The sequence below is a fragment of the Sus scrofa genome, chromosome 15, assembly GCF_054392235.1.
Source record: "Sus scrofa isolate SSC_HxYL_T2T_F1_AM1 chromosome 15, Sscrofa_HxYL_maternal_Yorkshire_Landrace_v2.0, whole genome shotgun sequence".
In the NCBI taxonomy this organism is placed as follows: Eukaryota; Metazoa; Chordata; class Mammalia; order Artiodactyla; family Suidae; genus Sus; species Sus scrofa.
Window position 1 is genome coordinate 93,872,526 of NC_139397.1, and position 24,415 is coordinate 93,896,940.

General features: G+C 43.7%; 1 long non-coding RNA gene across 1 annotated transcript in view; it reads right to left on the minus strand.

Moving 5' to 3' along the window:
• Positions 1-490: 490 nt before the first annotated feature.
• The window catches only part of LOC146395980 (uncharacterized), a 350,884-nt gene continuing 326,959 nt past the window's right edge, over positions 491-24,415 (minus strand). The window contains exon 7 of the long non-coding RNA XR_014829587.1: positions 491-3,558. This is a non-coding gene — a long non-coding RNA (uncharacterized LOC146395980). The remainder of the gene's footprint in view (positions 3,559-24,415) is intronic.

Sequence of the window (24,415 nt, forward strand, 5' to 3'; positions counted from 1 at the left end):
AAGAAAAGAAAAGAAAAGAAAAAGAAATAGATGAGGATGAGGTAGGGAATACAGCTTATTCTTTCTAAAAAAATAAAACAGAGACCTAGCCACCTCAGGTATCAGGCATCCACAAATGCTGCCTCTTTTGTTGGGTTTTAAAATGTATGCAAAGTGCAAGGTAGAAATGACACAATTCCACAGTACTTGTGGTTTCCAAACTTAGCATTATGGGAGCAGTAGGATGCCACAAGAATGCTCCATCAAATACTTCTAAAAGCGTTTCACATTATAGAATCTACCTTTTGGGAGCGTTATTTGTTCGTTTTTAAGACTCAACATAGTTGCAGAGAACGAAAATTTTTGCAACACACTTTCTCCTCCTGATGTTATTATTTCAGATGTTTATTTCTCTCCTGAGGCAGATGGTATACATTTTACATTTTTAAACTTAAAAATAAATTGCTACTATTTAATTGATTCCCAATAAATAATACTAGTGGAGCCAGGGTTATTGAAATCACTTTCCATTTTATTTAATTATCTCTCTCATGTTTCATAACTTCTCAGTCTTTTCTAACCACAGGGCATTCAAGAACCACAAGGAAATATCTTTAAAAATGAAAGGTACACGTTCTCAATTTAGTTGTTGCAAGTATTTAAATAAAAATACTTCCCATACTAGAAAGTTATGAAATATTCTTCTTAAATGAACTTGAAAAGGGGCTGATTTCCATAAGAATGAAAATAGATTTATTAACAAATGGAATGGAAGAAGCGTTTTTCACTGAATAATATTAATGAATTAACCAGTGGTTGGTGACGCTGAGCAGCCGCCTACGTGGGAATGTGTGGGAAACTCATTTTTACTGCCAGTGTGCCCTCAGACACACCCCATGTCAATAACAACGCCTTGTTATCCTCCTTGATTTTACAGCTTTCATAACACATATCAATATTCAATGTCGACTTCTTTTGAAAAATGAAACTCTAGCACCAGTGGGTTGAGGAAATGAAACTTGAACTCCAGCAAATGTCGCTGCTTCATTTGTTGCAAAGACCAGTCTCATCTAGTGATATGAGTAGAGGGACTCGGATCTTGGAGGATGGGGCATGGGACCTCCATGCGGCAGAGGCAATTGTAGAGCCTGAGTGTGCTAGGTCACCTGAGGACCCTCTAGTGACTGCAAGGGAGATCCCAGCCTGCAGAGAGAGGCTGGCCTGGTTGGTGGCTTTTCGCCCTGCTCGTCCCCTTGCTTCTCTCACCTGCTCTTCTGTAGCTGCTGCTTGGATCCCTCAATTCTTTGCCATTGAATCCATCTTTCGGGTCAGATCTCACTCTCCCGGGAGATAGATGGTGAGAGCTGGAGACAGGCTTGAGCCAGGCAGAGGGAGCCGGAGGTACAGCTCATGAGGACTTTTTAAACATAATAGAAATGTGAGGGGATGGAAGCCCTGCATTTAGGATACACTTCTGGGAGAATAGTGCACATAGTTGGAAGGAATCTGAGCTGTTCTATACCTTAGGGTTGGGGAAAGCTTTGGAAAGATCTCCCCTGGAAGGAGTGAGCTTGAATAGCAATAGGTGGTAAGCCAAGTGCCACCTGAGGAGTGCCAGCTAAATTCCCGGCTGTGGCTTTCCTGGGGGACTGTCACTTGTGTCCTCTTAAGCTCTTCACCTGTTCAGGGCTCACCTTCTTTTTTTTTTTCCCCACTCAATGGATGCTGAAGATTCTTTAAAGGACACTGATTTAAAGTGATCCCAAATGATTACCTAGGGCCCCCACAGGTCTCATTCTGACTCCACGGAGCCTGTTATGTGGGATCCAGTTAAGAAAGGCGAGAGTGAGAGCGCTCCTGGGTCCCATCTTGACTGAGAAGCGGGAGGAGGGTGCACAGCACTGTTAGACAGAAACAAAGCCTGGGGAGGAAGCAAACGGCAGAGGAAGAGCAGAGTAAGCAAATATCTGTTTGAGCTAATCCTTACAAACCGGTCTCTTTTTGTGTGACCAGACGTGGGTTTTATGGGGTAGATGTCAGAAAAGCAGCACCTTTCCTGGGACCTTTTTCTTTTCTTTTCTTTCTTTCTTTAAAAAAAAAAAATTTAGAAACAGGAACAATTTTCTGTTCAAATGGTCGCTGTCCCTAAGTGGCTTAAAAACTCCCAGTGGGAAGGACAACAGCCCTCTCAGAGGCAGAGTGGCCTCTGTCTGTGAGAAATATTCACCTACGGGCATGCTTTTCTGGCTCGCTTTATCGCTAGCTTTGCAACTTGGAGATGTAACGTAGCTTGAAATCCACCGTGTGTTTAGCCCTGCTTTGTCAGCCCACCTGGCGACAGATTGGGCTGTTTTGTAGCCCTGCTGCTTTCCTAGGTCACACAATACCATGGCAAGTAGAAGGACTGGGTCCGATTTAATCAAAGGCTTTTGATTGCACAAAGCTTAGAGCCTTGTTCCGACAGGGAAGCCTCTTCTGGGACAAGGAAAGAAGGGGTTTGGTGTGTAGCAGACACACTGGTTTAAAGCTCCATGCAGAGAGATTGATTCCCCTCAATCTGCCCAGCAGCAGCCTGGCGGACCACCACCGCTGCGGATGCTCACACTGGGGGTGGCGGAAAAGCAGAGGAAGAACCGCTGCTTCTTCCCAGGGCGCTGCTGTCAAGAGGCTGGGGTCCGCCGCACGCAAGGTCTCAGGGTGCCACCATCGGTCTGGTTAACCTCCAGATGGGGGTGGATTAAACAAGAATAGGCGACATCACACCTTGGGCTGGCTCTCAGGTTGGCAGGGACAGGCTGGCTCAGCCCTTTACTTTGCGTGTCAGAACAGGGACAACTTCAAAGGCGTGCTCTGGTGTTCCAGAGATGGATCTTTCCACCTGGTCACCTTCCTGACCTGAGGTGGGAAAGGTGATTCAACTAGTGGGTGCCTCCCCTGCTTGGAACAGAGATGAAATTATGTTCTCCTTTCCAGTCTCTCGGGGTATAAATAGGATGACGGTTGTAAGATAAAAACACCAAGACAGCCTTTATTGATTTGCTGTCAGTAATTTTCCAGCAAGGAGCAGGCTTCCTTTGAACACAGTTGGAGAAGGAAAGGTAAAGTCCACATATAACAAAGCAAAAGTTATAAAACCGACAGCGTGGAGTTCCCGTTGTGGCTCAGTGGTTAACACACCTGACTAGTATCCACGAGGATGTGGGTTCGATCCCTGGCCTTGCTTAGTGGGTTAAGGATCTGGCATTGCCATGAGCTATGCTGTAGGTTGCAGACGAGGCTCAGATCCCACGTTGCTGTGGCTCTGGCGTAGGCCAGTGGCTACAGCTTCGATTTGACCCCTAGCCTGGGAACCTCCCTATGCTGCCAGTGAGTCCCTAAAAGACAAAAAGACAAACAAAAGAAAACAAAACAACGGCTTGTAACTTTCATCAGTGGTTTTTGATTCATCTCAGGAGCTCCTGGGAACTGGCAATGATACAGGTGTGGGGGATTATATGGCTTGCGGGCAGAGTCCAGACATGAGGCATCTTCATTCTAAGTGAGTATTCTTAGTGCTCTTGAGGTCTCTGTATTCAGGTACTAGATATGTGGAGACACAGAATAGCTAAATGTGAGTTTGGTTTGAAATATTTTATACCATAAAGATATTTACTAAAAATCTCCATTTATTTAGCCTTTTTTGCACATATGGAGGTTCCCAGGCTAGGAGTCAAATCGGAGCTGCAGCCACCGGCCTACACCACAGCCACAGCCACACCAGCTTTGAGCCGTGTCTGTAACCTATGCTACAGCTCATGGCAGTGCCAGATCCTTAACCCATTGAGCAAGGCCAGGGATTGAACCCATGTCCTCATGGATACTAGCTGGGTTCGTAACCCACTGAACCACAATGGGAACTCTCCAAAATCTCTCTTCATTTAAAATGCTGACCATGGAGTTCCCGTCGTGGCGCAGTGGTTAACGAATCTGACTAGGAACCATGAGGTTGCAGGTTTGGTCCCTGGCCTTGCTCAGTGGGTTAACGATCCGGCGTTGCCGTGAGCTGTGGTGTAGGTTGCAGACGCGGCTCAGATCACGCGTTGCTGTGGCTCTGGCATAGGCTGGTGGCTACAGCTCCGATTTGACCCCTAGCCTGGGAACCTCCATATGCCGCAGAAGCAGCCCAAAGAAATAGCAAAAAGACCAAAAAAAAAATAAATAAATAAAAAAAAATAAAATGCTGACCATATGACACTGGCTACATCCAAATCTACATTAAAGCGAAGGAAAAATACAGAAGCTTGCTTATGTTTCCTTAGATTATTTTTTTAAATTGAAGATTAGTTCATTTAAATATTGTGTTAGTTTCAGATGCACAGCAAGGTGATTCAGTGATATATATATACACATATAAAACTGAATATACACATATATATGTACATACATATATATATACACACATGTATATGTATTTTTTCGTATTTTTTTCCATTAGTGGTTATTGCAAGATATTGAATATAGTTCTCAGGGCTATACAGTAAATCATTGCTTCTTATCTATTTTATATATAGTAGTTTGTATTCCATATTCCTAATTTATCCCCCCCAGCCCCTCCCTTTCCTCTTGGTAACCATAAGTTTGTTTTCCAAGTCTGTGAGTCTGTTTCTGTTTTGGATATAGATTCATTTGTATTATTTTTTTTAGATTCCACCCTGAAGTGATACCATATAATCTCTGTCTTTCTATGTCTTTTTATTTTTGTAAGTTTTATTGAAGTATAGTTAATGTACAAGGGTGTGATAATTTCTGCTGCACAACAAAGTGACCCAGTCATATGTATATACGTATTCATTCTCTCTCAGATTCTTTTCCCACACTGATTATCCCAGAACACTGGGTAGAGTTCTCTGTGCTGTACAGCAGGTTGTCAGACAGAGAAAGCTGTCTGACTTCACTTAGTACGATAAGCTCTGGGTCCATCCATGTTGCTGCAAATGGCATTATTTCATTCTTTTCTGTTTTTTTGTTTTTTTCTTTTTAGGGCCACACCCACAGCATATGGAGTTTCCCAGGCTAGGAGTTTGAATGGGAGCTGTAGCTGCTGGCCTACGCCACAGCCACAGCAACACCAGATCTGAGCCGCACCTGCGACCTATATCACAGCTCATGGCAACACTGGATCCTTAACCCACTGAGCGAGGCTAGGGATCGAACCCGCCTCCTTACGGTTACTAGTCAGATTCGTTTCTGCTGAGCCAAGACGGGAACTCCTATTTCATTCATTTTTATGGCTAATATTCCATTGTGTGTGTGTGTATGTATATTTCATATTCTTAAACCAGTCATCTGTTGGTGGGCATCTGGGTTGTTTCCACGTCTTAGTCACTGTGAATAGTACTGCTGTGAACATTGGAGAGCATGTATCCTTTTGAATTAAAGTTTTCATCTTTGGGGATATATGCCTAGGGGTGGGATTGCTGGATCATACGGCAGTTCTATTTTCAGTTTTTAACAGACCTCTCTACTGCTTTCCATAGTGCCGTACCAATTTACATTCCTGTCAACAGTGCTTAGGTATTTTTAAAGGCTTTTCAGCCAGTTTGGGCCGGCATACCCCAGGGTAAGGGGAAACCAGTCTTTTAATCCAGTTTGTGCTAGTTTTCTGATTCAAACAAAGTCAACATTGGAAATTGGTTTGGAAAATAAATGGAGAAGAGACAAGACAGAGAACGGTTTGAAAGGAATGAATGAATATGAATATGAATACAGTTGCTAATAAACACCAGCAAAGACTAAGAGTCGACTTCAGCCCCTCTATGAGATGACCGATTCAGTCAATGATGCAGGTCACTTGTTTGCTCTTAGTGCCGTGATGGGGGTAACGGGCTGGCATGTCCCCTCGAACCCATCTAGGCCATTACGCAGGAGGCTTTCGGGGACCCAAGGGGAGGGGTGGTGTGGCTCCACATGTTAGCCATGATACCTAAGCCAAGGTCTGGGTATGAAACAGGAAATATCTGGGAGAACATACGCTTTGGGGAAGCAGCGCCTGTCACCTCTTCTGTGTCTTCAAAAGGAAGATTTCCTAATCTGAGGCATGAGAGGAAAATCAGAGTGTGAGAGAAGACCAACATCATCAGAAGTTTGTGACTGTTCCCTAAAAGAGAGTTTCTGAAGGGCGCCTTCCACTGACTGTTTGTGCACGGATGTGAGTGTGTATGTAGGGCATGCGTGTGATGGGGCCTCAAACAGATGAAGGGTCTGAGAGTAGAGGAAGGCTGCCCTTCCTGCTCTCTGGGCCCCTGGGCATGGGTGGGGGGGTGGGGGAGGGCAACACACAGCTGCCGTGGTGCTGCACGGACTATGCTTACACTTTGGCTCCTGTGGAGCTCGTGGGTGGCTGGGCCTGACAGAACACAGGGGCAGTGACATGCCTTCCTGGGTGGCCCACGATGGTGTGGGCATGATGCCAGGAATGGGCTGACCTGGGGGTGCCCTATGGCTGGTGTCAGGGGAGTTAGCCACAGATACGGGGCGTATGGCTGGAGGCCCAGTGGGAGTATAGCCACCTGGGAGGTACCAGCACACGGAGATGAGAATAACTGGGAAGCTGGCAGGGTACATCCATTTCTGAAGATGCAGAGGTAAGGTGGACAGATGCAGGCCAAGGACCAGAGGCCTCCCCTGGATGCCATGATGCTATGCACTCCTGGGAACAGAGATGACAGGCCTCCCCTGGAAGAAAGGGAGCTCCTAAGTGGATCATATTTACCCTGAATCAATTAGGTAAACCATGATTTGATTACAAATTTGGAAACTTTTTCCATTAGAAAGCAAAATGGAGGTTTAAGTAGAGAGTTACAGTTTTTGAAAACCCGAGTTATAGATTAAGCAATATACCTATCTCAGAGTCCCTGGTAGCTCAGCCAGTTAAGGATCTGGCCTTGTCACTGCTATGGCGCGGGTCCCCTGCTATGGCTCAGTTTCAATGCCAGGCCCAGCCAAAAAAAAAAGGAAATTTGGGTATTTCGATACCAAATAACTAGATTCTGAGACACATACAAATGCTTGAGTGAATTTTAAATGCTTGAATCTCCTCTGAAAATCTTTGATATACACAATGAGTAGAGCCTCAGAACTGTAATCTGCCTAAGGCCCAAGACACTCTTTCATTGTTCTTTGAACCCTAAATTTAAAATTCATTTATTCACTAAAATATTTATCAAACACTTCCTGTGTGCAAGTATTTGTCTAGATATGGGGAGTTATTTAAGATGCCTTTGCTGACCTCCAAGAGCTTAAAGTTTATTGTTTTACAAGTAGCATATAGATATTTCACTCAACATAGTTACGTCGCTTGTCGGGCTGTATCCCGCAGGCCTACAAGGCCCTGTGCTTGCCCGGCTTCAAGAGCGAAGAAAGAAGCCAGAGTCCGCAACAGAGATATGAATGATTTAACAGATGGGGGGAGCTTATGCCTCTGAAGCAAGGTCTTGGAGCGACACCCCACCGTGTGTGGCCAGTGGCAGGTGGGACATGGTGGCAGTCTTTGCTCCCAGAGGGAAGGGGAGATTGCAGTTATAGGAGGACTTCTGTCAGGTTGGCTCATTAGTTACCAAGGAAACCAGCAGAGGCACTCCTCTCACTGCACCTTTGATAACCTATCTCTAGCTTAGCCTGGGCCATGTGCGTGTGTAGCTGAAGCAGGCACTGGTCAAACAGGGGCTAAACAGAGAGTGAGAACAGTCATCTTGAGTGGCCTGATCTTATAGTGTTAGAGTGGTATGAACACAAAACAATAAAGTGATATTTAAATATAACAAAATTCGGAACCTCAGCTTAGACATCATGCATATTCAATGTACCATCGTTAGATAAAGTTCGTCGGGAATCCTAAAGATGAGAAGCAACACAGGCGTAAGTGCTCAAGCTCTGGAGTCAGGCTGCCTGGGCTTGGATCCCTGGGCTGTCACTCCTCGCTGTGTAACTTGGGGCGAGTTTCTTAACTTGTCTGTTTTTCCATTTCCTCAGGGGTGAAATAGGAACACTAATAGTACCTACCTCATGGGGATGGTTATGAGGACTAAATCAGTTGTCATATACATGGCACATTTTGTAGGGTCTGGTGGAGAGAACGGTAATATACACATGTACTTGTGTGTTTGTGTAATACATAATAATGGGAGTTCCCATCGTGGCTCAGGGGTTAACAAATCCAACTAGGAACCATGAGGTTGCGGGTTCGATCCCTGGCCTTGCTCAGTGGGTTAAGGATCCGGCGTTGCCGTGAGCTGTGGTGTAGGTCGCAGACGAGGCTCGGATCCTGTGTTGCTGTGGCTCTGGCGTAGGCCGGGGACTACAGCTCCGATTCAACCCCTAGCCTGAGAACCTCCATATGCTGCAGGTGTGGCCCTAGAAAAGACAAAAAAAACAAGCAAACCTCAAAACAAAAAAAACCCATAATAATGCATGTATTTTAACACATGCTCTTTTTTCTCCCCCCAAAACCTAACAAACAGTTCTACTCGTTTGATGCTATAGTGCAGAATATAAGAAAATCTCTTGCTTACGTTTCAACATTTAACTCAGCAGGTGAATGACATTCATCTTCTATGTTAAAAAATAGGAAGGATCAGACACCACCCCTAATGTTGTTTGTGTCGTCACTGTAGCCGACATGAAGTCTCCCAGGGTGGGAACTGCCACCAACATTAAGAAACACGTATGTATGAAATACTTGAAAAATGAAGCACCAGATTTGGTTAAATATACGTCTTTTTGAATTGGTTGTGTGATAAGAGGAGCTGGTTGATAAAGGACAGAAGAAATGCTAAATATGTGTCTTGACAAACAGTGAAAAATTAAGGATTGTAACTAACATTAATTACGTTCTAGTAAGATGAATAGGCTGCTCATCATTAATGAGAACATACACCTTTGTCTAAGTCGCACATCCACCTGTGATGAATGTGCTAATGGGGATAAAATACATCATAGTAACATTTGAATTAACGGCACACTAATAGATTGACATATGAGTATGAATAAAGCATTTAATCATATAAACCATACCACACCCTAGAGCAAATTTTTCTATATTGCCTACATCCCATTCAAGTGAGTGTAGAAACGTGTAGAGTCTTATTTTAAATAATATACTTAGGATACTGTCCGTATTGGCTAATGTTCTAGAAAAAAAAAAGGGTTGACTTATTACATTCCAGTGAACTTCATTAAGGTGAATAAAAAGATTCTTCAATCTAACTGTGATGTGATAAAGAGAATTCAAACACTGTATGTATTTCTCAAGACATAGTGTGTGTCTAAACTTTTAACTTTGATTCCTAGCATATGTGCTGCTGATAAAATGGTATCGATTTAATACCAGACATAATATATTCTGAGTGAAACCAAGCTTCTGTATTGGGGAGAGTTCTAGGAAAAGTCAAGTATATCCTTTTTGTTGATACCTGGTATCATTTCTATAGCAGGTGAATAGGACCTCATAAATAAGGCAGTGCCCTGTTATTTTAATGGATGTTGAAGTTCCTAATATATTAAGTAATATTATTTAAAGCCTCACCCACTGCGATAAAGTATTCTTGGAGGAGAGCAATTATGCATATATCACAACAATGGGGATAACAAGCATATGTTTATAATCTAAATCCATTTCGGTTAGAGAAAAAAATATATATATACTCTGTATGATATTTTCAAGAATCTCAAGATCATGTATAAATTGCTTTGGTCTTTGTTCTTACTTACAAGTTGGGAGTGAAAAATGATTTGACTGTATTACAATAATAATAGCCAAAGCCTTTTGAAAGATACTGTAAACCATCAATCATTCATTCAGTCGCTGAGCTCCTAGAAGCCAGGTGCAATGGCAGTGCACAGACAGGTCTGTGGACACCAAAGACAAGACTGTGGCCCTTGGGGACTAGTTCTGGGTAGACAGAAGTGCCAGCAAGTGAGCTGAAGACCCCTCAGCAACCCATGGAAGCTGTGTAGATCCTTGGATGGAGGAACCAGGGCCAGTGGGTGGGAAGTGCTTGGGGGCAGGTAATCACTTACAAGGGGAGAGAAGGATCTCCTGGCAAAAAAGAAATACATCATGAGAGAAAAAGGGAGAATGTGAGCCTGTCACTCATCATTCCCTTCTTCCTTTTTTTTTTTTTTTTCTTTTTGCCATTTCTTGGGCCACTCCCGCGGCATATGGAGGTTCCCAGGCTAGGGGTCGAATTGGAGCTGTAGCCACCAGCCTACGCCAGAGCCACAGCAACACAGGATCCAAGCTGAGACTGCATCCTACACCACAGCTCACGGCAACGCTGGATCCTTAACCTACTGAGCAAGGCCAGGGATCGAACCCGCAACCTCATGGTTCCTAGTTGGATTTGTTAACCACTGAGCTACGATGGGAACTCCTCAGCTTTACCTTCTTGTCAGCTCCCATGGACGTATGCCAGTGGGACTGAGAAGAAAGCAATATGAAAAGTAGTTTTGTAAGATGTCTTGACCCAGAGAAGCACCACAGTGTATCTGGTGAAACAGAGTGGGTCCAAAGTGCTTCAGCAGGCTCACTGGGGTCTAGGATGGGTAGAGTGGAACACGGAATATGATGGTCAAGTTTCCACAAATAAATACAACGACTATGTTGCAATAACAGAGGTAAATAGGAAATGCTGTGGAGAGAGGAAAGGATCCTGTCCTTAACATTTGTGTTTTCACAAAAGAGGGAATGTGAGCTGCTCTTGAAAAAAGACTATGCATTTTTCAGGTAGAGGGGAGGAGCAGAGGAATTTCTGGATGTGGAAGAGAAGGGACAAAGCCAAGGCATGGGCTTGATATGGTAACACCCTCCACTCCCCTAATACAAGAGACCATTTTTTGTTGTTGTTGTGTGTATTTATCAATCATATCATCAGATACTTCTTTAAAGAACATAGTAAAAGCATACAGAGAAATGAAAATCTATGAAATGAACAATGCAAGTCCTTTAATAAGAGGTCCAATGAAAGATATCTGCCCGCAAAATAGCCAAATAAGAAAATGACAAGTAACTAGGGGAGTGTGAACTGGAAAGGCCACAGATCTGAATAGCAGCCCCTGGGTTCTAGCTCTGTCACCTGTGAGCTGAGCAAGTAAACGGGGAAAAAAACTAACTTTTGTTGAACATCTACTATATAGCAGATTCTATACTAGTTGCTTTGTATAAAACATTGCATTTATGAGTTTCTGCTGTGACGCAGTGAGTTGAGAATCCGACCACAGTGGCTTGGGTTGCTGTGGAGTTGTGGGTTTGATCCCTGGACTGGGAATTGCCGTATGCCACGGGTGTGGCCATAAAATAAAAAAAAAAAAGGCATTTAATTTTCATAACACTTTATAAAGTAAGCATTAATTCCCCTATTTTTTACAGATGAGGAAACCAAGGCTCAGTGAAATTGTGTTCACATGGATAGTAATGGGAACCCCGATTTGAAGCCTAGGGCTGTCTGGCATCTACAGCTGGGCTCTGCCTGGGATACTATACAATGAGATCTCAAAATTAAGCCACTTTTCACTATACCCCATCCTCCCAAAGCCACAGGATGTTCACCTGGATTACTGTGCAATCGATTCTGTAATTACTAGATTACTCACTGTAATAGACTATTTCCAATGGGTCTCCTTGAATGTACCATTGCTGTCTGTCATCTAGTCTCAACACCATGGCAGAATGAGCTTCTAACTGTAAGATCCTGTCACTCCTCTGTTTAGAACTCTTCAGTTGCTCCCTATCTTATTCAAAGTGAAATCCAACATCCTTACTATGACCTACAGGTCCTGCATGATCCGGTCACTGGGCTGCCCCCTGCTCCTACTCTTGAGACCACTCTGCCTGTCTCCTCCCCCTCTTGCTCTTTAACTTGCTCAGACCCTGCTTGTCCCTTGTTCTTTGGACTCCCCAGGAACACTCCATTTCAAAGCCTAAGACCTTCCTTGGGTAGCTTATCTAAAATTTTACCCTCCTCAATGCAATACTTCATGTCCTGCTTCCTTGCTTTACCTTTTCTCCTTTTAGCTTTTATCTTTATTAAGCATGCTTTATGTTTAAGTTATTTTTCTTATTTGATGCTCTATAGAGGTCCAGGGGACAGAAGATGTGGCTTAGGCTAAGGTGGGAGCAGTGGAGATGGTGAGAAGAGACTGGATTTAAGACAGATTTGGATGTTATAGTTATTGTGCTTGCTACGGGCTTGAAAGGGGGATTGGGGAAAGAAAGAAATCCAAGATGATGACTTTGTTTTGACCTGAGCAACTGGGTGGGTGGTGGTGCTATTTTCTGGCATATAAACATTTGTTAGGGATGAATCTTTTGGATGGGAGAAAAAGATCAATAGTTGAGTTTTAGTTCTCTCAGTTCAGGAGGCATATTAAGTATCCAAAGAGAGACATAGTTTTATGTACCCAAGTTTAAACCTCAAGGAAGAAGTCTGGAGCCGGAAAATACATTTGGGCATCATCAATATATGGATGATGTTTGAAGACCTATGGGCCTTTTTGAAAACCCTAAGAGAGAAAGTGTTGCCTGAGAAGAGATTTACAAATCATTCATGGAACAAACTGGGCTTGGAGATTTAGTTTAGAACTCTCTGTAGGAAAAGATGATACAGAAAAAAAGGGAATTCTTTAAGAGCCAAGCCCAAGAGAAGGAGAGCAAGATGGGGCCCAGAGCATATTTGAACATATTTACCAGGGAATGTGACTACAGTCATAGGTAAGTGTGTGGAATGAAAGGTGGGGAGTTGAAATGATTTTCATCTGATTGCATCTATATTTCTCTATGAAATATCTGACATGGCCTTCAGCTGAGAGTTGGGTGGGAGGGGATGTTGGAGATTTGAGGATTGAAGAGAACGTGCATAATAGTCATCTTGGGAGTAGGTTAATGAATTTACTAGGGAAGTTTAGTTGTCAGGTAGCATTGAGTGCTCACTGAAGACTTTTGGTCATAAATTTGAAATGGATCCTGATAGCATGCTTATGCGATTTTCTCCAGCAACATTCAGCCACTTGGGTTCAGGGATATAGTAAGAAGTTGGCTGAGTTTAAGAAGACTTGGGGTTTCACTGGGAGAGTCCAGTGAGGAGCAATGAGGTGAGGTGGTTAAGAATGTTTGACAATGAAATGGAACATGGAGTCGAGAGTGGGTTGTGAGAGCTTCAAAGAACTAGAGGAACTAGCGGGCGGGGGGCAAGGGGTAAGTGGATTGGCAGTCTCAAAGGAGTGTGCTGGAAGGACAGGGCATGATGACTGGGGAGTGCTTTGTTTGAGATTGAGTTTTCAGAGTGTTTCTGTCCTGCTATGTCAGGTACTGTTCTGGGTGCAGGGGATGTCACAATGAATGCAACGGATGTCCATGTCACTTGTAATCTATTGCATAAAACTGTCAATAAGCAAGTAGACCACGAAACTGCACTGTGTAACGTGTCAGACAATGATAAATACTATGGACAAAAATAAAGCAGAGAAGGGAAATAGGGAGCACTGAGGGAGGTCATTGCAATGTAAAGCGGGATGGTTATGGAAGGCTTTGCAGTGAAGGTCATATTTGAACAAAGGATGGAAGGAACTGACATAAAGATGTCTCAGGGAAGTGCAGTCCAGGTAGAGTGACAACAGATGCAAGGACTCTGAAGTGGGAACACCTCTGGTGATTGGGGGTGGGGGTAGCAAGGAGGCCAGCATCTAGGATGAAGTTGCCAAGAGGAGAGGAGTAGAGAGGAGGTCAGAGGAATAATGATGATGGGGGTGAGGGTGAGACCTCATGGAGCCTCGTGGAATGGGGCTTTAGAGACTATTGCAAGGTTTGGCTTTTGTCTTGATTAAGATGGTAATCCATTGGAAGGTTTGGAACAAGGAGGAGACTTACCCTTAAAAGGGTCACTGTGTCTGCTGTATCGAGAGGATACAGAAGAGGGACAAGGACAGAGGGAGGGAAAACATCTGGGAAGCTATGGCAGTAATCTTGGTGAAAGATGGTAGTGGCTTGGATCTGGGTCATAGCACTGGAGAGGATGGAGAGTGGTCAGAATCTGCGTACACTGCAAAAGGAGAACAAATGATGTTTGCCAATGGACTGGATGTGGGATGTAGGATGTGAGAGAGAAAGAGAGAGAGGAGTCCAAGGTGATGCTAAGAATTTTGGCCTGGAGTTCTCGTCGTGGCGCAGTGGTTAACGAATCCGACTAGGAACCATGAGGTTGCAGGTTCGATCCCTGCCCTTGCTCAGTGGGTTAACAATTCGGTGTTGCCGTGAGCTGTGGTGTAGGTTGCAGACGTGGATCGGATCCTGCGTTGCTGTGGCTCTGGCGTAGGCCGGTGGCTGTAGCTCCGATTCGACCCCTAGCCTGGGAACCGCCATATGCTGCAGAAGCGGCCCAAAGAAATAGCAAAAAGACAAAAAAAAAAAAAAAAAAAAAAAAAAAAGAATTTTGGCCTAAGTGAACTGAAGGGTTGGAATGGATATTTGCTCAGGTAGAGAAAACCAAGAAAGAATTTAATGTGGTTGAAGATAAGATTTTGGTTTTGGCCATGTCAGGGCTGAGATTCCTCTTAGATTTGTGAGCAGAGACGTGGAACAAGCAGCTGGGTATATAGGACTACAGTTCAGAATCCTGAATGCTAATTCGTTCTCTTTTACCCTGGAGATAAAAACTTGGAAGTAGGGAGTTCCTGACATGGTTCAGTGGGAACGAATCTGACTAGTGTCCATGAGGATGCAGGTTCGATCCCTGGCCTCTCTCAGTGGGTTAAGGATCCAGTGTTGCTATGAGCTGTGGTGTAGGTCACGGACGTGGCTCGGATCTGGCCTTGCTATGGCTGTGGTGTAGGCTGGCGACTACAGCTCCCATTCGACCCTTAGCCTGGGAACCTCCATATGCTGAGGGTGCAGCCCTAAAAAGACAAATAAATAAATAAATGGGAAGTTATCCCAAGCCATGTGACTGTGAGAGATCCCGGGACAGTGTGCATTAGAAAGAGAAGAGAAGAGGCTGAATAATCCTAGGGGCGTTCCAGTGTTTAGAGGTCAGGGAGATGAGGAAGAGCCAGCACAGATCACTGAAAAGATGTGCCCACCAATGTAGGAGGAAAATAAGGAGAGTGTGGTACCTGGGAGACAAGAGTTGTAATTATTGGCCATGACCAGGCCTGGTGTATGATGATATGAGTGGACGATTGAGGTGAGCTGGAGGGAAAGACCTTTGGAGCCAAGGAGGGTGGGGAGCTGAGTGTCGGGATGTCGGATGACTCCAGGATGGATGACAGGATTGTGGTGGAGAGGTAGGCAGTGACCCATGTGTTGACATCACCTCTGAGTCCACTGACCAGGAGGCAGGGAGGTGACCTAAGAAGTGGTAAAGTTTGATGATTCACTTTTTTTTTTTTTTTTTTTTTTTTGGTCTCTTGCGGGCTGCACCTTCGGCATATGGAGGTTCTTAGGCTAGGGGTCCAATTGGAGCCACAGCTGCCGGCCTACACCACAGCCACAGCCACAGCCACACCAGATCTGAGCCGCCCACACCACAGCTCACGGCAATGCTGGTTCCTTAACCCAGTGAGCGAGGCCAGGGATCAAACCTGCAACCTCATGGTTCCTCGTCAGATTCGTTTCCACTACACCGTGATGGGAACTCCTGATGATTCACTTTCAAAGAGCTAGGACTTTCAAAAGAGGAAGGACAGACATCTGAGAAGTTGCAAAGTGGTGCCAGAGGAATGTTGGGTCCTCCTTCTGGCCTTGAAGTCCTTGGGGGCATAGGAGAGACACAGTCTTCTGCTGAGAGGGCGGCTGGCAGTAGCATCCTCAGGGGACATCCCGCTTCCTTTAGCAGGAAGGTACATTTAGAAGAGGAAGAAGACTCTTCGAAGAGGTAGGTCGGTTTGCTGATGACAGTCAGTTCCTAAGAGCACAGTGGAGTGGAAGGGTTTGGGAGGAGAGGCGAGTTGGGGTTTGGGGTTAGATTGGGTAATACCTGGATGGTGAGGGATGACCTGATGACCTGTTGGTGACCAGGGTGAAGGTGAACGCTGTGGGGGAGAGTGGCGGTGAGGTGTTTGGGGTTGGCACAGAACAGCCCAGGTCAAGAGGTCCAGCCTGAGGCTGGCGATGTTATGGCAGCCAGGAGAACAAGAGGATTGAAGACCAACCTGAGGCTGGTCACACCTGGATGGGTAGGGTGGTGGAGAGTAGAGTAAATCTGTCCATGGTGGCTAATTATCATAATGCTATAGTCATCACAGTGGAGGGAAATTTATCAGCAACTAGGCCAAAGACAGGGAAGTTTATCTGCAAGTGGGCCAAAGAGTGATGAATTACATTTCATCCCAACCCACTGACTACACTAATAAGTGTTGACAAACAAATACCAAACTTTTACTGGAAAAATGAAGAGATATTGAGGAAATCTGGGAAAAAAAGAGGTGAACCTTCAGTGAACTCCAGGAAATGGCCAAATCATTCTGACACTTAGGAATGTGGAGTAAAAATTCAGGGCACAAGGGGAATCGTTGCCATAAATCCAGTTTGGGAAGCCTTGTCTGCCCCAAATTCACCATTTTAATGGAATGTGTGGCTCTAAATGAATTTCCTGTTCCATTAATCTGTTATTATTTTTTATGAGAATGAAAATCACTGTGATTCATACTGAAACACAGACACATGTCTCCACATACAAACCCACCCTGTAATCTGGCCAAATAGCCACCGGCACAACCCTCATTTGATGCCTAAGAGAGAGTTGTTTTGAGGATGGATGCCTTTTATTTCTTTTGTTTGTCTAATTGGTGTGGCTAAGACTTCCAAAACGATGTTGAAGAGCAGTGGTGAGAGTGGGCATCCCTGTCTTGTTCCAGATTTGAGTGAGAAGGCTTTCAGTTTTTCCCCATTGAGGATTATATTTGCTGTGGGTTTATCATAAATGGCTTTTGTTTTGAGGATGGAATGAGATAATGCATTATCCCAAGGGCTGCCACTGAGTAAGATTGTAATGAACATTTCCATATTACTTTCTTATATCTTCAAATAGAGGAAATGGCTGAATGATTTGGAGGGATTCGATGTAAAAAATTAAGGTCTCTGTGTTTCTCAGGGACAGGTGTTCACCTTTGTATCTTTAGCACCTAGGATAGTGCCTGGCATGGAGTGGGCATTCAGTGACTGTTTCCTGGGATGAAGTGGGGTCCTGCTCCCTGAGCATTGCTACCACTGGTTTCCATGATCACTTTCCAGTAAGTCCCCAAACAAGTTAGGGAGGAACCCTACAGCAACTGAAACATACATTTTACCAACCCATTTATGACAGGAGATAATCTTGGACATAAGTCTTCAAGGAATTAGTGTTTGATGATTGAACATCTGAGCCCAAACGCAAGCAACAACTCCAGTCTACACATAGTAACCTGAGCTAAATAATCATTTGTGGTGCTTACATCTGTGTTGTTAGGAACATAAATCCATATGATGTGGCTCATATGATATAGGGAGAGCAATGGTTAAATGGTAAGGCTCTTGGATGCCCTAACGAGATGGGGATGGGAGTTTGGGGAGGGAGGTGCTCATTTCCTGCAAGGTGATAACCCTTCTATTCAGCATCATAGGACATCCGTTTTAGCTAAGATTTCACACTGGAGGTTCTTCTTCCAGGCAAAATATACAACATACACATTGAAAGACAATGCTTAGAGGGAGGAGAGAGATCAAACCCATAGCTACAGAAAAATAAATCTTTCCTAGTGCTGTAACTGGCAGCAATGTCTGACAAAGAGCATGACATAGACTGATGTTTTGTCTCCCCAAAATGCATATGTTGAAACCTAATCCCCAATGTGATGGTATTTAGAAGTGCGGCAGTTGGGAGGTGGTTAGATCAAGAGGGTGGAGTCCTCATGAATTGAGTTAGTGCCTTTATAAAAGAGGCTTCAGGGAGCTCCCTTGCCCTTCTGCCACCCAAGGCCATGGTGAAAAGACAGCCAACTAGAACCACGAAGTGGTCTCTCATCAGGCATCAAATCTGCTGGTGCCTTGAGCTTGGACTTACCAGCCTCCAGAACTGTGAGAAATGAATGCCTATTGTTTTTCAGCCACCCAGTCCATGACATTCTGTTACAGCAGCCCAAACAGACTAAGAGCATTCGAGCAAATCTTATGCTTTAAGTCTAGTTGAAAATTAGATGTCCTTTACTTGGACTTGAAGCCATTGCAGTCAGAAACAGAATTTCATTCACATCCTAGTAGGGCTGTGGTGTAAGGAAAGCCTAGGGTAGAGAGCAGCACAGGATTCATAAGAGCACTTTAAGGAAGCCTGATTCAATAGAGGCTTCAGGACAGGACCAGACAAGAGTATTTCACAGATGCTGAGGATTTCCCTTGGTCCCTGGTGAGGAGGAACTGGGAACCATGATTAGAATCCCACAATTGTGTCTTGCTAATACCCTTGGGCACAAGAGTTACTTATTTACAGTTCTTATTTAAAACTTGTAGCAGTCATTTCCCAACAATCCTATTCTTTTCCTTTTTCCTTAAAATTTTCAGTTCAAGAACTCTATCAGATAATGTAGGAGAATGTCCTTATGCTTAGGAGATGGACACTAAAATCTTTTGAGGTGACACATCAGGATTTTTGCAGATTACTTTCAAGTCATGCACACATATAGAGAAAGCAAGTATGATCACCATCTTTTGAACTATAACTCTCTTCAAAGTTTTTTCTGGGTTTAAAAATCTCACGCTAAAGGGAGTTCTCACTGTGTCCCAGTGGGTTAAGAACCCGACTAGTATCCATGAGGGTGGGTTAAGGATCCAGCATTGCTGCACGCAGCAGCATAGATGGAAGAGTCAGCCTGGTTCTGGTGTGGCTGTGGCATAGGCCTGTAGCTGCAGCTCCAATTATACCCAGAGCATGGGAACTTCTATGCCACAGGTGCAGACTTAAAAAAAAAAAACAAAAAAAAAAACCAAAAAAACAACTCAGGAGCTCCCGTTGTGGCGCAATGGAAATGAATCCAGCTACTATTCATGACGATGTGGGTTTGATCCCTGGTTTCTCTCAGTGGTTCTGGGATCTGGCTTTGCCGTGAGCTGTGGTGTAAATTGCAGGCATGGTTCGGATCCCGTGTTGTGGGGCTATGGTGTAGGCTGCCAGCTGTAGCTCTGATTTGACCCTTAGCCTAAGAACTTCCATATGCCACGGGTGCAGCCCTACAAAAAAAAAACAAAAACAAAAACAAAACAAAACAACAACCCATACTAAAAATCGGGAGGAGAGGTCTACTTCATATTGGTACAGACAGGTATCTGGACTAAATATGCTTGTCAATTTTCATCAAGATTTGGCTTCCCGCAGTGATCAAGTCAGATTGGCAACAACTCTTATAGAATGTGATCCTACAAGAGTTTATTTCTGTTGGCATTCAGTCATTCAACATGGATTTGTTGAGTACCTAGTATGTGTGAGTCACAAGCACCTAGGTTCTGGCTAGATAGCAGGGGAAATAGATGGTTCCTTTCTCATATGCATGTACGTTAACTATTATTTAATAAAAATACCTTTTAGAGAAAACAGATCTTTTGGAATATAGAGGTTTATTTTTAAGAATGTTTGCCTTAAAGAAAAAAAGTTCCATTAAATGTCCTTCCTAAAACTATATGTTATAAGAAAAATAACTTGAGCATTGTAAAAAATACTTCATTTCTCTCTTTATGGTTTTCTGACTCCTTCAGTTTAGAATTTTGCCCCAAGGAGATAGAAAAACCAAACCTTTCAGCCCTGCAGGTATCAGAGGTAGGAATATCAGAAACATCTTCGGTTCAGTCTAGATTAAATGAGATGGTGCACAGGGGTTAGGTGGTAATTATTTTAAGCAGAATAATGGGCTAACCTGACATTAGGTAAGACCCTATTCATACTTCTTGTTGCATTTATTTTAAAAAGCAACAACTGTGTGCACTCTGTGCTGAGGGTTTATAGCTACCTTGGTGGCATCCTAGGCAGGCTCTCCTGCTAGGTGATCTTCAGCTACTGTGGCTTTTTTTTTTGTCTTTTCAGGGGTGTGTCTGAGGCATACAGAGTTTCCCAAGCTAGGGGTCGAATCAGAGCTATAGCTACCAGCCTACACCACCACTATAGCAATGCAGGATCCAAGCCACATCTTCGACCTACACTACAGCTCATGGCAACGCTGGATCCTTAATCCACCGAGCAAGGCCAGGGATCAAACCCGCCTCCTCATGGATCCTAGTCAGGTTCGTTAACCATTGAGCCATGATGAGAACTCCCTATTGTGGCCATTTTATCACTTACTCCTGAAGGGCAGCAAGTCAGAGAACTTTAGCCCTGCCTGTTTTTAGCCTATTGTGATGTCCCCATCAAAGGACAAACAATGCCATTCCAAATGAAATCTTTAACTTGCTAGATTTTATATCCCCAAAGCACTTTTTTTTTTGATGCACCCACAGCATGCAGAAACTCCCAGACCAGGAATCGAACCCACACCACAGCAGAGACAAAGCTGGATCCTTAGCCTGCTGAGCCACCAGGGAACTCCCCAAGGTACCTTCTAAAGATGCCTCCTCCCCTCCACACTGCCATTTCTGCATTCTCCCTGTAGGGGGCCTGAAGTAGACCTACCCCCTGCCTGGCACTGAAGAGTTTCTGATGGAAGAATATGGGCATCAATGATTGCTATGTTGGGCTTATATATTTTGTTTGCAAAATAATGGGTTTTAGGTTAAATTGAGGCAGGTGTGCAAATGTTCTGGTGAAGTCCGTGCCACCTCCCTCCCTGACAGCAAACCATAAAAAGAGTCTGATGATAGTTGTCGCCGGCATCAGTAATTGTAACAAGGGCCTGGAATATCAATCAAAGGAAAGACAAGCATTTTGATAGCATTAATCAGAGCTGGCTTCCTCCCGCAAACCATGCCAAAGCTCTTGGATTCCTGCCTGTTCCCATTGTTTTCTGTCTGGTGGTTTGGATGCAGATCCTTTTCCCTTTCCCTACTGTGGCCATAATGAAATTGGGGAATTAACTCAGAGCAGAGTTGTTCTAGTTTGGATGTGAAGGTAAATACAAATGGAGAAAGTTCAAATTATTAAGAAGAACAAACAGCCCTTGTTACTAAACATTAGCTGGCAAATGCAATAGACATGTACAATGGGCAGAAATCACAGATGATTTCCCAGACCAGGCCTGTGTATCATACCTCTAGAAGGAGATTTTAGGTTTATCCCTTTTTCAGCAGCCAAGCCCATATACCTACTCTCAAGATTTTGAAAAATAGTCTGTTATCACCAGTAAAAAGAGATGGGGGGAAAACTATAGGCTTGACTTTCTTCAGTTGTCATCCTAAACTGTTCTATGCAACTTTAGAGATGCTGTGGGGACCAATTCAACCTTTTTTTTTTTTTTGTCTTTTTGCCTTTTCTAGGGCTGCTCCCATGGCATATGGAGGTTCCCAGGCCAGGGGTCCAATCGGAGCTGTAGCCGCCACAGCAACGTGGGATCCGAGCCTCGTCTGTGACCTACACCACAGCTCACGGCAACACCAGATCCTTAACCCACTGAGCGAGGCCAAGCATCGAACCTGCAACCTCATGGTTCCTAGTCGGATTCATTAACCACTGCGCCCCACGACAGGAACTCTCTAGGGACTGATTCAATCTTTATGCTTCACTTTATTTACGGACAGGTCTTCTTTGAGACATGCAGTATATGCAGGTCTGATTATTGATTTTCCATCCCAAAAAAGTTACAGTTACAAATGATAGTCAAGGGCATGGCTAGCAAATGTATACATTTCAAGATTGGAATATTCCAAATTCATAAATTTTTTTTTTTGCCTTTTTTTTAGGGCAACACCTGTGGCATATGGAGGTTCCCAGGCTAGGGGTCCAATGGGAGCCGCAGCTGCCTACATAGGCCACAGCCACAGCCTCACGGATCCAAGCCACGTCTGCCACCTATACCACAGCTCATGGCTACACCACAGCTCATGGCAACAGCGCATCCTTAACCCACTGATTGAGACCAGGGATTGAACCTATGTCCTCGTGGATACTAGTTGGATTCGTTTCCTCTGCACCCCGGAGGGAACTCAAATAAATGGCTTTAAATATTGCTTGATTGCAAGTAATGACATAATTTTATGAGAAGAGGAGGAGATGGAACAATGGGGATAACCCTAAAGGATCACTCGAAGCCTAGCTTTCCCCTGGGCACATGCAAAGGGGGTGGTAGAAAGTCCACAAACCCAAGAAACAAGAGCAAAGCCTTTTACACCCCTCCCCCACACCGAGTATATCATATACAAAAAGTTATAGTGTTATATACCTTCCCACAGGATTAAACCCACTTAAACAGAAAAAAAAAAATCCATCTACCCTAACACATGTATGCATATTTATATAACTACACAAAGCCAAAATAAATGGTTGAAAAATGAGAGATTCAACCAACTGGCTGATTTGTCTAAATGCTGTCAAACAATCATTTTGATTAATATTTTTTTCACTGAATTGATGGATTTTTTTAGTGACTTGAGTGAACGGCAACACTGTATAGACATCTCATATATGGAGTTGCCACGGTTCCTTAGAAAATTAATTGGTCAGCGTCTGCCACAATGGATAACAATCTATGTTAGAGATATCTCACATAAACAAATTATTATCCTTTATAGCATAGGCTGACTAATTAATTTTCCAGGAAGCTCTAAGTCCTAGAAACTATTATTTACTAGTGGTAAACGAACATGTGTTTGAATTTCAAGTGTTTGAGTTTCTTATGCCTTTATTTCATAAGAAGGGACTCGTTTTCTCTAAGTGCTAGTAAATAATTGCCTTTAAGACAGGGTCTAAATTGGACCCTTCCTTATAACTTTGCTTGTTCTTTTCTGCACTAACATAAGCCAGTCTTTAGATATGAAACACACACACACACACACACACACACATTCTGGATGGACTTTGCAAAAGATAATTAAATTGTTATAAGAAAGAAAAAATGCTGCCCCCAAATTCTATTTACCTTAATTTGAAAAAGATAAGGATAGTATAGAGGAAAACTAAAGAAGAGGTAGAAATGGTTAATTGGGTTTATAGTCCATAGTGATTATTATATGGAATCTTGTCTTTCCAAGAAATTGCAAGTTGAAAAAAATTAACATGGGAGTTCCCGTCTTGGCTCAGTGGTTAACGAATCCGACTGGGAACCATGAGGTTGCGGGTTTGATCCCTGGCCTTGCTCAGTGGGTTGGGGATCCGGCGTTGCTGTGAGCTGTGGTGTAGGTCGCAGACGCAGCTCAGATCCCACGTTGCTGTGGCTCTGGCATGGGCTGGCAGCTACAGCTCCAATTAGACCCCTAGCCTGGGAACCTCCATATGCCACGGGAGCAGCTTAAGAAATGGCAAAAAGACAAAAAAAAAAAAAATTAACATGGCCTCTTATTAATATAAATGTTTTCTCTTAGTGGGCCTCCTCAGCTCAGGGTGCATTGGGGCTCTGTCCTGACTGAGCTCCCACTGTCCTATTCGGGCAATCAGTGCCTCCATGTCTTTGTTTCTCTGATGAGGTTCTGTTTTCTGAATGGCAAGTTTAGACTTTACATCTTCCACCTGAATTATTACAAGAGAGATTTGGTAATTAAGTTCTAACAAGATTTAAATGATATTAAAAACAGTCAGTTAAAAGGAAACACAGCCTTGGGCTTTGTTGGAAATTTGTATAATTATTTTTAGTCCTCTAGAGGATGCATAATTATGTTTCTGTATTTATAAAAATACTGCCTCTGAGGCACCAAAATGAATTTTACAGTATGCTGATTTGCATATTAATGTTACTCTTTGTATATCAGAATTTCTTTGGCTGAAAAAAAAAAAAAGATTTTCCAGGAAATCTTCAGCATAACCACGAGGAGTGTAGTGTTTTTTGATCTGTGTGTCTGACAAACCACTGCTCAGGGAGAAAGTTTGATAGTGTCGGAAAACAAGAAACTTAAGAAAGCGTATTTTAAATTTTTTTTATTTTTTGCTTTTTAGGGCCGCACCCACTAGGCTAGGGTCTAATCAGAGCTACAGCTGATGGCCTACACCACAGCCACAGCAACTCCAGATCCGAGTCGTATCTGTGATGTACACCACAGCTCATGACAACACCAGATCCTAACCCACTGAGGCCAGGGATCAAACCTGCAACCTCATGGTTCCTACTCAGATTCGTTTCCCCTGCGCCATGACGGGAGCCCCAAGAAAGCAGACCTATAACATTAAACCTCAAATTGAATTTGATCGTCACTTGGAAAGGGTGCAGTGGCACAGCCAGGAATAATAAAATAGCCAGTAACGTTGATTGAGAAGTACTTCCTGAGGGGCTAACTTATAGCTGGATGGCAGCCAAGGCCATGTGCTAT